The 16,167-nt window shown below is 52.8% G+C and overlaps 1 protein-coding gene across 1 annotated transcript in view; it reads left to right on the top strand.

Annotated features, from left to right (window-relative positions):
• SMARCA5 (SNF2 related chromatin remodeling ATPase 5) overlaps positions 1-16,167 on the top strand; it is a 122,484-nt gene that overhangs the window by 52,981 nt on the left and 53,336 nt on the right. The gene's annotated exons all lie outside the window — the stretch shown is intronic.

Raw genomic sequence — 16,167 nt, 5'->3', positions numbered from 1 at the left:
TCGCAGTTGCCGAGGGGAGGGAGGGCTTTATCTCTTCCATTGCCGGCTGAGTGAGAATCGCACTGCTCTCGTGTAACACCAGTGTGTTTCTTTCGTCGCATAGATTTAAATGGGTGCTGATCACTAAAAATGTAAAGCTGGCCTAAGCTGCCACAGTAGTCATAACGGGGCCTCTTCCACCACAACCATTTTATATTGAGTCTGCTGGGAATAGATGTGCTTGGGACTTCTACAGACAGCGGGGGAGCGTGTACTGATATACATCTGACACCTGAGCTTAACTGGCACAAGAATGAATTTTGACAACTGCATTTAAGGCCCCTTTCACACGTCAGTGATTCTGGGACGTTTGTGCTTTTTTTTAAACGTACCAGAATCACTGACATACGCAGACCCATTATAATGAATGGGTCTGCTCACACGTCAGTGATTTCTTTATCGTTCCTTTGGGAGACCCAGACCATGGGTGTTTAGCTTCTGCCTCCGGAGGACACACAAAGTACTACACTAAAAAGTGTAGCTCCTCCCTCTGATCTTATACACCACCTGGTGAGCAGACCCAGCCAGTTTATCGCTTTGTGTTCAGGAGGCATACATCCACACATGCATTCTCATATGATTTTTCCCTTTTGGAATGAGTTTGAAGAACTGTGGGTCCACGTCTGGACCCCCCGGCATGTCCCTTCTCACCCCACTGTGTCGGCGGTGTTGTAAGGTTGATTTCCTAGGCTGGAGCCTAACATGCCGTGCTCCTTCACCATCCCTCCTGGGCTCTGGCTTGAAGTGGGAGCCAGCACGGTCTCCATGCCTGGCAGGAGACCGGTCTCCATTCGCAGCCCTTCAGGACCCTGCTGGACCGGAGCACTCATCCCCAGGGACATGGCCCTGCGTCTCAGCAGCTAAGTACCTGAGACGTTTATATTTGGGGGTCCCTGTGCTTTATTGTTGGGGGAGAGTGTGCTTATTGTATTTTCTGACATTTCTGGCGGGTTCTCTAGCTGTCGCCCGAGAACCGCGCCGATGGTGCCTGCGCGTCGGCCTCGCCGCTCAAATTTAGGCCCCGGCTTCGCCGGAGGCCTAGTTTCGTTTCACTGCCCTAGAATGTCACTCATGCAGAGGGACAGCGCGGCTCCTCCCGGCGGCCGTTCTGCACAGGGGAGGGACACTCCCCACTGCTGTGCGTGTCTCCTTCCCTATAGGTCTCTATGGCTCTCCAGATCCCGCTCTTCATGCAAGTCCCGCCCCCTCTCTTCGCTCCGGCGGCCATTTTCTCAGAGTTCTCTCAGCGTTGGTCTGCGTTCTGCACCCCTGCTGAGGTGCTGTGTTTGGGGGTCCGGGCTTCGGGATCTGGAGGGCACACAACACCGCTCTGCACAGCACAGCGGTCTGGTAAGCCACAACCGGCTCTGGTTGTGGACCTCTGATATACTCTCTGGGGTTCATTCTCTGGCAGAGCCCCCACTCCAGCAGCATGTCTCACACGAGGAGCAAGGCTCCAAAGCTTTATTCTGTATGCGCTGCATGTAAGCTCCTACTGCCTGAACCGAGCACCTATCCGCATTGTGATGCCTGCTCTACCTTGGCGGTGCCACAGCCTGGAGTCTCACCCCCAGTGGTCTCTCAGGCTGCTGCTGCTCCTGTGGCTGAGCCCCCAGCCTGAGTAGAATCCTTTTCTAGGTCTATCTCCCAGTCTTTTGCTGAGTCCATGGGACTTCTGTCCAGGACTTTGCTGAATATGCATCAGCCCCCCTCACAGGGTGCCTCTGCTGCTAGGGCTCTCTCAGGACCGGAGCTCACAGAGGATTCATAATCAGGTCCCAGACCCCGTCCTCCTAAGAAGAGACGTAGGGTTCCCTCTCCCTCCTCCTCCAGCGGCTCTGATTCAAGAGCGGACTCGCAGGATGAGGAGGATGCCTTTACAGGGGGCTAGGAGGCTAACTCCATGTACCCCATTGATCTGTCCGAAAGTGACTCAGATCTTAGTGACTTGATTGCTTCCATTAATTCTGTTCTGGATCTTAATCCGCCAGTATCAGAGGAGCAACCCTCTCTGGCAGAAAAGCACCAGTTTACCTCACCTAAGAGGGAAAAGAGTGTGTTCTTTAACCACTCCAGTTTTCAGGCCGCTGTGTCCAAGCCCAGGGCCTGTCCTGACAAACGCTTCCCGAAGCGTGGTTCTGATGACCGTTTTCCCTTTCCACCTGAGGTGGTCAAGGAGTGGGCTCAGTCACCAAAGGTAGACCCCCCGGTGTCTAGGCTCTCAGCCCGCACTGTTGTGTCGGTGGCTGATGGCACCTCCCTTAAGGATTCCACTGACCGCCAGATTGACCTTCTGGCCAAATCCGTATATGAAGCGGCGGGGGCCTCGTTTTCCCCGACTTTTGCAGCAGTGTGGGCTCTCAAAGCCATATCTGCTTCTCTAGAGGAGATGCATTCCCTCTCCAGGGAATCTATGCCCAAAATGGTTGCCTTGACTTCCCAAGCTTCAGCTTTTTCATCCTATGCCATGTCTGCCATGCTGGAGGCTTCTCACCGCACTGCGGTGGCTTCGGCTAATTCCCTCGCTATCCGCAAGATCTTGTGGCTTCGAGAGTGGAAAGCAGATGCTTCTTCTAAGAAGTACCTTGCTGGGCTCCCTTTTGCTGTGTCCTGTCTGTTCGGAGAACAGCTGGATGAAATTATTAAGGAAGCTACTGGCGGGAAGAGTACTTCCATGCCACAAACCAAAGCCAGGAAACCTGCCCAGGGTAGGAATCAGTCGAGGTTTTGCTCCTTTCGTTCCTCCAACTGGTCGTCCTCTAAGCCTTCGGCCTCGTCCACTAACTCAGCCAAGGACCAGAAATCCAACTGGCGCCCAAAAGCGCGTCCACAGAAGACGGCAGGAGGTGCTGCCACTAAGGCAGCCTCCTCGTGACTATCTGCCCGCTCCAGCAACGTCCTTGGTCGGTGGCAGGCTCTCCCACTTTGGTGACGCTTGGTTTCAACACGTCTCCGATCAGTGGGTGAGAGATATCATCTCCCACGGCTACAGGATAGAATTTTCTTCCAGTCTGCCAAACAGATTTTTTTCTCTCAACCCCCCCCCCCTGCTCCAAGGTCGCCGCCTTCTCACAGACCGTGGCATCCTTGCAGGCCAACGGAGTAATTGTACCGGTGCCCACCCGGGAACGGTTCAGAGGTTTCTACTCAAATCTCTTCCTAGTCCCCAAAAAGGACGGTACTTTCCGGCCCATCCTGGATCTCAAGCTTCTCAACAAGCATGTTCAGGTGCGGCACTTTCGCATGGAGTCTCTGCGATCAGTCATTGCCTCAATGACCCAAGGGGATTTCCTGGCGTCCATCGACATCAGAGACGCCTATCTGCATGTGCCAATTGCAGTCTCACACCAGCGTTGGTTACGTTTTGCAATCGGAGAAGATCATTTCCAATTTGTGGCTCTCCCTTTCGGATTGGCCACAGCCCCTCGGGTATTCACCAAGGTCATGGCTGCAGTGATTGCGGTTCTGCACCTACAGGGGTTGGCAGTGGTCCCTTACCTGGACGACCTTCTAGTCAAGGCTTCATCCAGCGCAGACTGTCAGCGGAGTGTCTCGCTCACTCTCGCCACTCTAGCCCAATTCGGGTGGCTGGTCAATCTTCCCAAATCCACCCTGACTCCGACCCAGAGTCTCACGTACCTAGGGATGCAGTTCGAGACTTTGCCGGCACTTGTGAAGTTGCCCTTAGTCAAACAGCAGTCCCTCCAACTGGCAGTGCGCTCTCTGCTGAGGCCCCGCCGTTATACCCTCAGGCGTCTGATGCAGATGCTGGGTCAAATGGTGGCGTCAATGGAAGCTGTCCCCTTTGCCCAGTTCCATCTGCGCTCCCTGCAGCTGGACATTCTCCGCTGTTGGGACAAGCGGCCTTCCTCCTTACACAGACTAGTGGCTCTGTCGCCACAGACCAGGAGCTCTCTTCAGTGGTGGCTTCGGCCCCTCTCTCTGTCCCAGGGGCGCTCCTTCCTGGCCCCGTCCTGGGTGATCCTCACCACGGATGCCAGTCTATCCGGCTGGGGAGCGGTATGTCTCCACCACAGAGCGCAGGGCACTTGGACTCCGTCCGAGTCAGCCCTTTCAATCAATGTGCTGGAAACCAGAGCCGTGCTTCTAGCTCTTCTAGCCTTTCACCACCTGTTGGCGGGCAAGCACATTCGAGTCCAGTCAGACAACGCGACAGCGGTTGCCTACATCAATCACCAAGGCGGGACACGCAGCCGCCTGGCAATGTTGGAGGTACAACGCATCCTTCAATGGGTGGAGGACTCAGTCCACCATATCCGCAGTCCACATCCCAGGCGTGGAAAACTGTGAGGCAGATTATCTCAGCCGTCAAACCGTGGACGGTGGCGAGTGGTCCCTGCACCCGGCAGTGTTTCAGTCAATCTGCCGCAAATGGGGCACTCCGGACGTGGACCTAATGGCATCCTGTCACAACAACAAAGTTCCTGTTTACGTGGCTCGCTCCCACGATCCTCAGGCCTTCGCCGCGGACGCTCTGGTTCAAGACTGGTCCCAGTTTCGTCTGTCCTACGTGTTTCCCCCTCTAGCTCTCTTGCCCAGAGTCCTGCGCAAGATCAGAATGGAGGGCCGTCGAGTCATCCTCATTGCACCGGACTGGCCCAGGCGAGCTTGGTATCCAGACCTGCTCCATCTGTCCGTAGAGATGCCGTGGCATCTCCCGGACCGTCCAGACCTTCTCTCGCAAGGTCCGTTTTTCCGCCTGAATTCTGCGGCACTCAAATTGACGGCGTGGCTCTTGAGTCCTGGATTTTGACGGCTTCTGGTATTCCTCCTGAAGTCATCTCCACTATGACTCGGGCCCGTAAGTCTTCCTCCGCTAAGATCTATCACAGGACTTGGAGAATTTTCCTATCCTGGTGTCGCTCTACCGACCATCCTCCTTGGCCTTTCTCCTTGCCGACCCTTCTGTCTTTTTTCTACAGTCCGGTCTGCAGCTAGGTCTGTCCCTCAACTCTCTCAAGGGACAAGTCTCAGCTCAGTCTGTTCTGTTCCAGCGGCGTCTCGCTCGGCTGGCTCAGGTCCGCACCTTCATGCAGGGCGCGTCTCACATCATTCCGCCTTACCGGCGGCCCTTGGATCCCTGGGACCTTAATTTGGTTCTCACGGTTTTGCAGAAACCCCCCTTTGAGCCTCTTAGGGAAGTTTCCTTGTATCGTCTTTCACAGAAAGTGGTCTTTCTAGTGGCCATAACTTCCCTCAGGAGAGTCTCTGATTTGGCTGCGCTCTCTTCGGAGTCACCTTTTTTGGTTTTTCATCAAGACAAGGTGGTTCTCCGTCCGGCTCCGGGCTTTCTTCCTAAGGTGGTCTCTCCTTTCCACCTTAACCAGGACATTACCCTACCTTCCTTTTACAAACCAACTCACAAAAAAGATCAGATGACAAAAGTTAGTACAAAAAATTCTTTATTTATCAATAAAATATACAGAAGAAAAAGAGGGGGTGCAGTAACAGGGAGGATACACAAGATGGCATACCAGAGCAGCTGGGAGCAGAGAAGTGTGCAAACGTTATGGAGAAGCCACAGAGCCACCTTATTAGGTAAGTAAAAAAGAAGTCAGCATGTATTGATAAATTATATTCAGGCCGAGTCTCAAGATATCATACAAAGGGCATCAGATAGTGGCAATCAACTATTAGCGATAAGCACACATACTCACAGCTGGAGTGGCACCAAGTCCCATCCGACGCGCGTTTCAGCGTCAGCCTTCGTCAGGGAGGGGGGCGTGGCGACATACCGGCAGGGTAGGTGTATTTATATGAGAATCTAGCCGAACAATATCCGGATTAATTAGGCGGCGCATGCGCTGTGCAGATCGGCAGAGAGGACGCGTCATCGTCACCCAGCAACCGGAGTTATCCCCCTGAGTCACCGCTACACGTGACGGAAGAGTCACGTGACGCGATGACAACACAGGGGCGAGTACGGAGCTCAGACAATATAGATACGTCCACTCCGTGGGCGCTGTCCGGAGACCGCGCGTGCGCACTAAATCCGGATAAACCAGGACATGATGTACATTATAATCCGGTGTTTTTTTTACCCAGGGAATACATACATATATTAGACAGAGCAAACAGGGGATGCATGTACACATTAGTCAGAGCCAATAGAAAAAGAATAATAGATATAATTCATCGATTTAAGATAAATAGTTCCCATATATATATTTAAGAAACATACATATATACAAATATGCATGTGTCCACATAAAAAGCATATATGGTGTAGACATTAGACAATACATATACATACACATGCAACCCTGCAAGCCTATTAAAAATCTTTCATATATATAAAAAAGAAACATCATGGACGCAAAATAAGAAAAAGAGGAAGACAAGTGAAAAGATGTGAAAATGTGTGAAAAAACTGGCTCACTGGTTAAAGTATATAAAATGTATGAGGAAAGTTTTAACTTCAACCAGATATACCTGTATATAAAGATAAAAATAAAAATAAAAATATGGCTTTAATTGTTACAGTGTAGGAGTGAAAAAAGGAATATATTAAGAAAGTCAAAATGACCTAAACATTTTTTTTAAAAAAACCGCCAAGTATAACTGTGTAAAAAAAAATGGTTTCTTTATCGTTCCTTATGGGAGACCCAAACCATGGGTGTATAGCTACTGCCTCCGGAGGACACACAAAGTACTACACTAAAAGTGTAGCTCCTCCCTCCGAGCATATACACTCCCCGGATGACAAATCCAACCAGTTTCATGCTTTGTGTCAGGAGGATCACACACACATGCATCCTCTTTTGATTTTTCATTTTTTCTAAAGATTTGGAAGAAAAGCGGGTCCACTGGACTCCCGGCATTTCCCTTCTCACCCCCCTGGCGGCGGTGCTGTTAAGGTTGACTTCAGGGCAGGAGCCCTTCATGCCGCGCTCCTTCAACATCCCTTAGGGGCTCTGGTTTGAAGTTAGAGCCAACACGGTTCTCACTGCCTTGCAGGAGACCGGCCTCCATCCGCAGCCCTTTTGCAGGACCCTGCTGGACGGAGCACTGAACCCCCACCAGGGACTGGGCCCTGCGTCTCAAAGCTAAGTATAGAGACGTTATTCAGAGGGTCCTTCTGCAATGTGGGGCACTTTTATTGAGGGGGGACAGTGATTTACTTTAATAATGCTGCTTTTTACTGTGTTTCCGGCCGGTTCCACGGTTTTTACTGAGAACCGCGCCGATGATGCCTGATTGTCGGCCGCATGCATAACTCTAGGCCCCGGCTTCAGCCGCGGCCTAGTTTCGTTTCGTTCCCCTGCATGTCAGTCATGCAGGGGGACACTGCAGCGCCGCCCGCCGGCCGCTCTACACAGGGGAGGACGCTCCTCTCTGAGGAGATGATTCCCTCCCCTGTACATCTCCTTAGCCCTCCGATTCCCGCTCCTGGGTTAACCCCCGCCCCCCCCCCTCACTCTGGCGCCATTTTCTCAGCGTTCTTAGTACACTGGTCGGCGCTGGCTGCTCTGCAGAAGGAGTGAATATCTGGCTGGGGGTCCAGGCTTGGAATCCGGAGGGTACACATAATAGCGGTCTGATAAGTCACAACCTCTGTTTGTGCACTTTTATACACTCTCAGGGCATTCTGAAGGAGTTAATTCTTTATTATAGAACCTCCTCCTCAGCAGCATGTCTCACACTAGGAGCAAGGCTCCAAGGCTGTACACTACATGCTCTGCATGCAGGCTCGTATTGCCTGAACCGGGCACAGACCCACACTGTAATGCCTAATGTGGTGGTGCCTCAGCCTGGAGTTTTCCCCAGGCTGAACCCCTGGGTAGCATCTTTTTCCAATGCTATTTCCCAGTCCTTTGCAGACTCCATTGGACCGTTGTCTCGGACGCTGCTAAGCATGCATCAGCCCCCTTCTCAGGGTGCCTCTGCTGCTCCAGCTCGCTCTGCAGAGCTAACAGAGTCTGTTTCACCTAATCCCAGACCCCGTCCTCCTAAACGGAGTCGCAGGGACTCCTCTCCTTCCTCGTCCCACGGCTTTGCCTCACGGGCCGAGTCACAAGGCGAGGAGGATACCCTTACTGTGGGCTCAGACGCTTCGTCTATGTACCCCATTGATACCGATAGTGATGCAGATGTTAGCGATTTGATAGCGTCCATTATCTCCGTTCTGGACCTTAACCCTCCAGTGTCAGAAGAACAGGCCTCTTGGGTAGAAAAACACCAGTTTATCTCACCTAAGAGAGCAGGCCACTGTGACTATTCCCAGGGCCTGTCCTGACAAACGCTTTCTTAAGCGTACTTCTGACTTACTGGGGGCTCGGACGCTCTCTTATTGATCTGTCCGAAAGTGACGCAGATGCTAATGATTTGATTGCGTCCATTATATTTGTACTGGACCTCAATCCGCCTGTATCAGGGGAGCACCCCTCTTTGGCAGAAAAGCATCAGTATACCTTGCCTAAGAGAACAAGGAGTGTGTTCCTTATCCACTCCAGCATTCAGGTCACTGTGACCAAGCCCAGAGCTTGTCCTGACAGACGCTTCCCAGAGGCGTGGTTCTGATGACTGTTTCCCCCTTCCACCAATGGTGGTCAAGGAGTGGGCTCCCTCACCAAGGGTGGACCCTCCGGGGTCTAGACTTTCAGCCCGGACAGTTGTATCAGTGGCTGACGGCTCCTCTCTGAGGATCCCACTGTCCGCCAGGTTCTCCTTCTGGCCAAATCTATATATGAGGCGGCAGGGGCCTCGTTCTCCCCATCTTTGCAGCAGTGCGGGCTCTCAAAGCCATCTCTGCTTCTCGGGAGGAGATGCATTCCCTCACCAGGGCCTTTATGCCCGAATTGGTTGCCTTAACTTCCAGGCTTCAGTCTTTTCATCCTATAGCTGGAGACTGTCACCGCACTGCGGTGGCCTCGGCTACTTCCCTCGCTATCCGCAGGTTCCTGTGGCTTCGAGAGTGGAAGACAGATGCTTCTTAAAAAGTTCCTTGCTGGACTCCCTTTTGCTGGGACCAGTCTATTCGGTGAACAACTGGATGAAATTATTAAGGAAGCTTTTGGCAGGAAGAGTACTTCCATGCCACAACCCAGGAAACCTTCCAGGGCAGGAACCAGTCGAGGTTTCGTTCCTTTCGTTTCCTCTAACTGGTCGTCCTCTAAGACTTCGGCCTCGTCCACTAACTCAGCCAAGGTCCGTAAACCAACTGGCGCATGAAGCCGTGTCCTAAGTCGGCAGGAGCTGCTGCCACCAGGGCAGCCTCTTCTTGATTATCTGGCCGCGCCAGTAACGTCCTTGGTCGGTGGCAGGCTCTCCCTCTTGGGCGACGTGTGGTTGCAACATGTCTTCGATCAGTGGGTGTGGGTTACCCTCTCCCAGTGCTACAAAACAGATTTTTTTCTGACAACTCCCCCCTGCTCCAAGGCTGCCGCCTTCTCACAGGCCGTGGCATTCTTGCAGGCCAATGGAGTAATTGTACCAGTTCCCGACTGGGAACGGTTCTGAGATTTCTACTCAAATCTCTTCTTAGTCCCCGAAAAGGACGGTGCTTTCCGACCTGGATCTCAAGCTTCTCAACAAGCATGTTCAGGTGCGGCAATTTTGCAGAAATCTCTGCGATCAGTCAATGACCCAAGGAGATTTCTTAGCATCCATCGACATCAGAGATGTCTCTCTGCATGTGCCATTCGCAGTTTCCCACCAGCGTTGGCTACGTTTTGTAATCAGAGAGGAACATTTCCAATCGTGGCTCTTCCCTAGGGTTAGCCACGGCCCCTCGTGTATTCACCAGTTGCGGTGCTGCTCCTCCAGTGGTTGGTAGTGATTCCTTACCTGGACGCCCTTCTAGTCAGGGCTTCATCCAGTGCAGACTGACAGCGGAGTGTCTCGTTCACTCTCGCCACGCTTGCAAGTCCACTCTGACCCCGACCCAGGAACTTGCGTACCTAGGGATGCAATTCGAGACTCTGCTGGCACTTGTGAAGCTGCCCTTAGTCAAACAGCAGTCTCTTCATCTGGCGGTTCGCTCTCTGCTGAGGCTCCGCCGTCTTTCCATCAGGCACCTCATGCAGGTGCTGGGTCAGATGGTGGCGTCAATAGAAGCGGTTCCCCTTGCCAGTTCCATCTGCGTCCCCTGCAGCTGGACATTTTCCGCTGTTGGGACAAGGGACTTCTTCCTTGCACAGGCTGGTGGCTCTGTCGCCACAGACCAGGAGCTCTCTTTAAGTGGTGGCTTCGGCCCCTCTCTCTGTACCAGGGACGCTCCTTTCTGGCCCCGTCCTGGGTGATTCTCACCACGGATGCCAGTCTATCCGGCTGGGGAGCAGTTTCTCCACCACCGAGCACAGGGCACTTGGACTCCGTCCGAATCAGCCCTCTCGATCAATGTGCTAGAAATCAGGGATGTAGTCCTTGGACTCGCAGCCGCCTAGCAATGTTGGAAGTTCAACATATCCTTCAGTGGACGGAGGACTCCGAGTCCACCATATCCGCAGTCCACATCCCAGGCGCAGAAAACTGGGAGGCAGATTATCTCAGCCGTCAAACCGTGGACAGCGGCGGGTGAGCCCTGCATCCGGCAGTGTTCCGGTCAATTTAGCAGGCGGGGCACTCCGGAAGTGGATCTAATGGCATCCCGGCACAACAACAAGGTCCCGGTTTACGTGGCTCGCTCCCACGATCCTCAGGCCTTGGCAGCGGACGCGCTGGTTCCAGATTGGTCCCAGTTCCGTCTGGCCTACGTGTTTCCCCCTCTAGCTCTCTTGCCCAGAGTCCTGCGCAAGATCAAAATGGAGGGCCGTCTGGTCGTACTCATCGCCCCAGGCCCAGGCGAGCTTGGTCCCCAGACCTGCTCCGTCTGTTCGTAGAGGTGCTGTGGCATCTCCCGGACCGGCCAGACGTTCTCTCAGAGGGTCCGTTTTCCACAACAATTCTGCGGCTCTCAGATTGACGGCGTGGCTTTTGAGCCCTGAATCCTTACGGCTTCAGGCATTCCTTCCGAGGTCATCTTCACTATGACTCAGGCTCGGAAGTCTTCCTCGGCCAGGATTTACCTCAGGACTTGGAGAATTTTCCTGTCCTGGTGTCGTTCTTCCGGCCATGCTCCTTGGCCGGTTTTTCCTTGCCGACCATCCTGTACTTTCTACAGTCCGGCCTGCAGCTAGGTCTGTCCCTCATTTCCTCAAGGGACAGGTCTCGGCTCTGTCAGCATTGTTCCAGCGGCATATCGCCCGACTGGCCCAGGTGCGCACCTTCATGCAGGGCGCATCTCACATCATTCCGCCTTACCGGCGGTCTCTGGATCCCTGAGACCTTACTCTGGTCCTCATGGCCTTACAGAAACCCCCCTTTGAGCCTCTTAGGGAGGTTTCGTTGTTTAGTCTTTCACAGAAAGTGGTCTTTCTGGTGGCCATAATTTCTCTCAGGAGAGTCTCTTATTTGACTGTGCTCTCTTCGGAGTCACCTTTTTTGTTTTTTTTCACCAAGACAAGGTGGTTCTCCGTACAACTCCGGGCCTTCTCCCTAAGGTGGTGTCTCCTTTCCACCTTAACCAGGACATTTCATTGTCTTCCCTTTGTTCGGCCCCCGTGCATCGCTTTGAGAAAGCGTCGCATGCTTTAGATTTGGTGCGGACGCTCCGGATCTATGTGTCACGCACCGCTGTTTCTTAGGCGGTGCACCTCTCTTTGTGTGCTGACCACACGTCAGCGCAAGGGTCTCTCGGCTTCTAAACCGACCCTAGCTCATTGAATAGGTCGGCCATATCCGATGCTTACCAATGTTCTCAGATGCCTCCCCCCGCCGGGGATTAAGGCGCACTCGACCAGAGCCGTCGGTCCCTCTTGGGCTACGGCTCAGCAGGTCTGTCAGGCTGCCACTTGGTCTAGTCTGCACACTCCTTCGAGGCACTACCAAGTGCATGCTCATGCTTCGGCAGATGCGAGCTTGGGCAGACGCATCCTTCGGACGGCTGTCGCCCATTTGTGAAGTTAGGTTTCGCCTACTTCTCAGTTTCTGTTTATTTCCCACCCATGGACTGCTTTGAGACGTCCCATGGTTTGGGTCTCCCATAAGGAACGATAAAGAAAAAGAGAATTTTGTTTACTTACCGTAAATTCTTTTTCTTATAGTTCCGACATGGGAGACCCAGCACCCTCCCTGTTGCCTGTTGGCAGCTTTCTTGTTCCGTGTGTTTTCACCGGCTGTTGTTGTAGACAGAAGTTCTGGTTGTTCCGGGTTTTACTCTATCTCTACTTATGGGTGGATGTCCTCCTTCAGCTTTGGCACTAAACTGGTTGGATTTGTCATCCGGGGAGTGTATATGCTCGGAGGGAGGAGCTACACTTTTAGTGTAGTACTTTGTGTGTCCTCCGGAGGCAGTAGCTATACACCCATGGTTTGGGTCTCCCATGTCGGAACTATAAGAAAAAGAATTTACGGTAAGTAAACAAAATTCTCTTTTTTTAATTGTTACGGTGTGAAAGTGAAGAAATGTGAGTGTGTATAAAAGGATCCGTGCTGGGATGAATATGTTGAAAAAGTCAAAGTGACCTAAGGAAAAAGCCAGTGACAAATAGGCGATGCACATACACATGTAAAAATGGTGTAATAAATGTGAATGTGAATGGTGAATATAATAAATGTATTAAAACATAATGCTTCTTGAAAAAATACATAAATGTGATCTAATTTGATACGAATTCCTAAATTTGTATAGTTTTCAAAGTATATTCTGGGTCCACCGATGATAAAATGAAGACTACTCCTGTCCTGGAAGTAATCATGGGCTAGATGAGAAATAAGCAGGAAACATAAAGATGTAGAAACTATAAAAAGAAAAAATATTACGTGAATCACTGAATAAAATATATTAAAACCTTAAAAGACAGAGAGAAAATCCCTGCCGAATATGTAATGATGATCAGGAGGATAAAAACAAGACAGAAAAGAATATATATGTTGTAGTACACAAAGTGCACATATACATATATACACTTATATACACACATGAATGTACCCCCGTGTATACACATACATGAACTCACATAGGCGCACAGGTTAGAGATGCAAAGACGAAAGTTGCATCAAAAAAATCAAAGGGGAGCTTTTTACAGGAATGATGTGAAACTAAGATTTCTTTGTCGCTCCATTGGGAGACCCAGACAATTGGGTGTATAGCTTCTGCCTCCGGAGGCCACACAAAGTATTACACTTTAAAAAGTGTAACCTCTCCCCTCTGCCTATACACCCTCCCGTGCCTCACGGGCTCCTCAGTTTTATGCTTTGTGTGGAAGGAGGCACACATCCACTCATGCATTCCCATTTTAGTCAGCAGCAGCTGCTGATGTTATCGGTTGGAAGAAAAGAGGGCTCCCACGGGGCCCCCGGCATGCTCCCTTCTCACCCCACTACGTCGGCGGTGCTGTTAAGGTTGAGGTACCCATTGCGGGTACAGAGGCTGGAGCCACATGTCGTATTTCCTTCACCATCCCTTGGGGGCTCTGGGAGAAGTGGGATCCTGAGCGGTCATCCAGGTACTGGGACCGTGCTCCCTCCGCAGCCCCAGTGTGGAATCTGCCGGACCGGAGTATTTTCTTTATCAGGGACCGGGCCCTGCATCTGTCAGGTACTCTGTGTCCCCATGGGGACGGTTCATGGAGCGCCTGGCACCCGGACGCTGCAAGGGCTGCTAGGCCGTGAAAGCCGGGGGACTTCCGCGCCGACCGCGCCTGTTTGTCGGCCGCGGTCATAAATTTAGTCCCCGGCTTCAGTTGCGGCCTACTTGCAAAATCTCGCCCCCGGACCTGTCTGTCAGGGTAGGGGCGGGACAGCCGACCGGACGCTGCCTGGGACACACAGCGGCTGCTGATCCGTGAAAGCCGGGGGACTTCCGCGCCGACCGCGCCTGCTTGTCGGCCGCGGTCATAAATTTAGTCCCCGGCTTCAGTTGCGGCCTACTGGCAAGACTCCCGCCCCCGGACCTGTCTGTCAGGGTAGGGGCGGGACAGCCGTCCTGACGTCGGCAGTGAGGGCCGGAGCATCCTGTATGCTTCCTCCCCCCTCTTTGATCACAATAGGGACCCCAGATTCCCGCACTTTTTCCTGGTGCCGCCCACCGCTCCACTCCCCCTCTGAGCTCCAGCAGCCATTTTTTTTCAGACATTCTGCGCTGGAGAATCATCAGGAAAGAGCTCTTCACCGCTGGGAGACCTGGAGCAGGGAATCTGGAGGACACACACGCCGCTTTTTAGCGGTCGGTAAGCCACACCGGTCATCCGGTGCTGGTCCCCCTGGGTTGCCTGAATAGATACGTATTATATATATATATAGATAGATAGATAGATAGATAGATAGATAGATAGATAGATATAGATCTCTGTTCGGCCGGGCTGTATACTCTTCCCTTATACCCTCTGTGATCACTCTCCTGGGACACAACAGCATGTCGTCCACAAGGAGCAAGAGCGCTAAGGCACAGGGTTTCCTTGCGACCTGTACCTCTTGTGGGGCTATGTTGCCTGCGGGTTCCACCTACCCTCACTGTGAGCAATGCTCGACCCCTGTTACACTGACTCAGCCGGAGCCGGGACCACTTGTGGGCCCCTCGGCTCAGGTAGACCCCCATGCTACCACTGTCCAGGCGGCAGGGACAGAGTTTGCAGTGTTTGCTGAGAAGCTCTTTGAGTCACTTTCACAATCCATGGCTAAGTCTATGGACAAATGGTCTGCCAAGCTGCTAGAAGCCTTGCAGTCCAGACCGGTCCTTACACAGATCCAGGACACTGTTGGATTGGCGCCTCCAGGTCCCTCTCGGTCCACGCCGCAGCGCGCTCCCGGAGTGTGCTCTAGGTTTCACGTGGAGGACTCCTCCACGGTCCACAGCCCCAGACCAGCTAAGCGGGCCCGCTTGGAATCATCAGCTTCATCACGCTGCTCAGGTTCCCGGCTGGAGGACTCGCTGGAGGACGAGGCGGAGGTCGCAGCTCAGGGCTCTGACCATGACGTTGCCCTCAACCTTGATACACCTGAAGGGGACGCCTTAGTAAATGATCTTATCTCGTCCATCAACCAGGTGTTAGATCTATCTCCCCCGCCTCCACCTATAGAGGAGTCTGCTTCTCAGCAGGAGAAACACCAGTTTCGGTTCCCCAAACGTACACGGAGTGCGTCTTTCGACCACTCTAACTTCAAGGATGCTGTCCAGAAACCCAGAGCGGTTCCGGACAAGCGCTTTACTAAGCGCCTTGCTGACACACGTTGCCCCTTCCCCTCTGACGTAGTTAAGGGTTGGGCTCAGTGTCCCAAGGTGGATCCTCCAGTCTCTAGATTGGCGGCTAGATCTGTGGTATCGGTTGCAGATGGCTCATCGCTAAAAGATGCCACTGACAGGCAGATAGAGCTCCTGGTGAAATCCATCTATGAAGCCATAGGCGCGTCCTTTGCCCCGGCTTTTGCAGCCGTGTGGGCACTCCAAGCTATCTCGGCTTGTCTAACCGAGATTAATGCGGTCACACGTACTTCTGCTCTGCAGGTTGCGTCTTTGACTTCTCAGGCGTCGGCGTTTTCTTCATACGCCATGAAGGCAGTCCTAGACTCTGCTAGCCGTACAGCGGTCGCATCCGCTAATTCTGTGGCAGTCCGCAGAGCCATGTGGCTGCGCGAATGGAAGGCAGACTCGGCTTCCAAGAGATTCCTAACCGGTTTGCCGTTTTCTGGCGACCGATTGTTTGGAGAACGATTGGATGAGAGGGAAAAGACTCCTCCTTACCCCAGTCCAGACCGAAGCGACCTCAGCAACGTAAGATACAATCGAGGTTTCGGTCCTTTCGCCCCTCCGCCAAGTCCCAATCCTCTTTCCCTGGCAACCAAGACGTCTCTTCAGTGGTGGCTTCTTCCCACTTCTCTATCGCAGGGAAAATCCTTCCTGCCCCCAACCTGGGCTGTGGTCACCACGGACGCAAGCCTGTCAGGGTGGGGAGCAGTGTTTCTCCACCACAGGGCTCAGGGGACCTGGACTCCGAGGGAGTCTTCCCTTCAGATCAATGTTCTGGAGATAAGGGCAGTGTATCTAGCCCTATTGGCGTTCCATCAGTGGCTGGAGGGCAGGCAGATCCGTATCCAGTCGGACAACGCCACTGCAGTCGCCTACATCAA

This window comes from Anomaloglossus baeobatrachus, chromosome 1 (genome assembly GCF_048569485.1).
Source record: "Anomaloglossus baeobatrachus isolate aAnoBae1 chromosome 1, aAnoBae1.hap1, whole genome shotgun sequence".
In the NCBI taxonomy this organism is placed as follows: Eukaryota; Metazoa; Chordata; class Amphibia; order Anura; family Aromobatidae; genus Anomaloglossus; species Anomaloglossus baeobatrachus.
The sequence above is the reverse complement of the archived record's forward strand: the minus strand, read 5'-3'. Positions and strand labels throughout refer to the sequence as shown.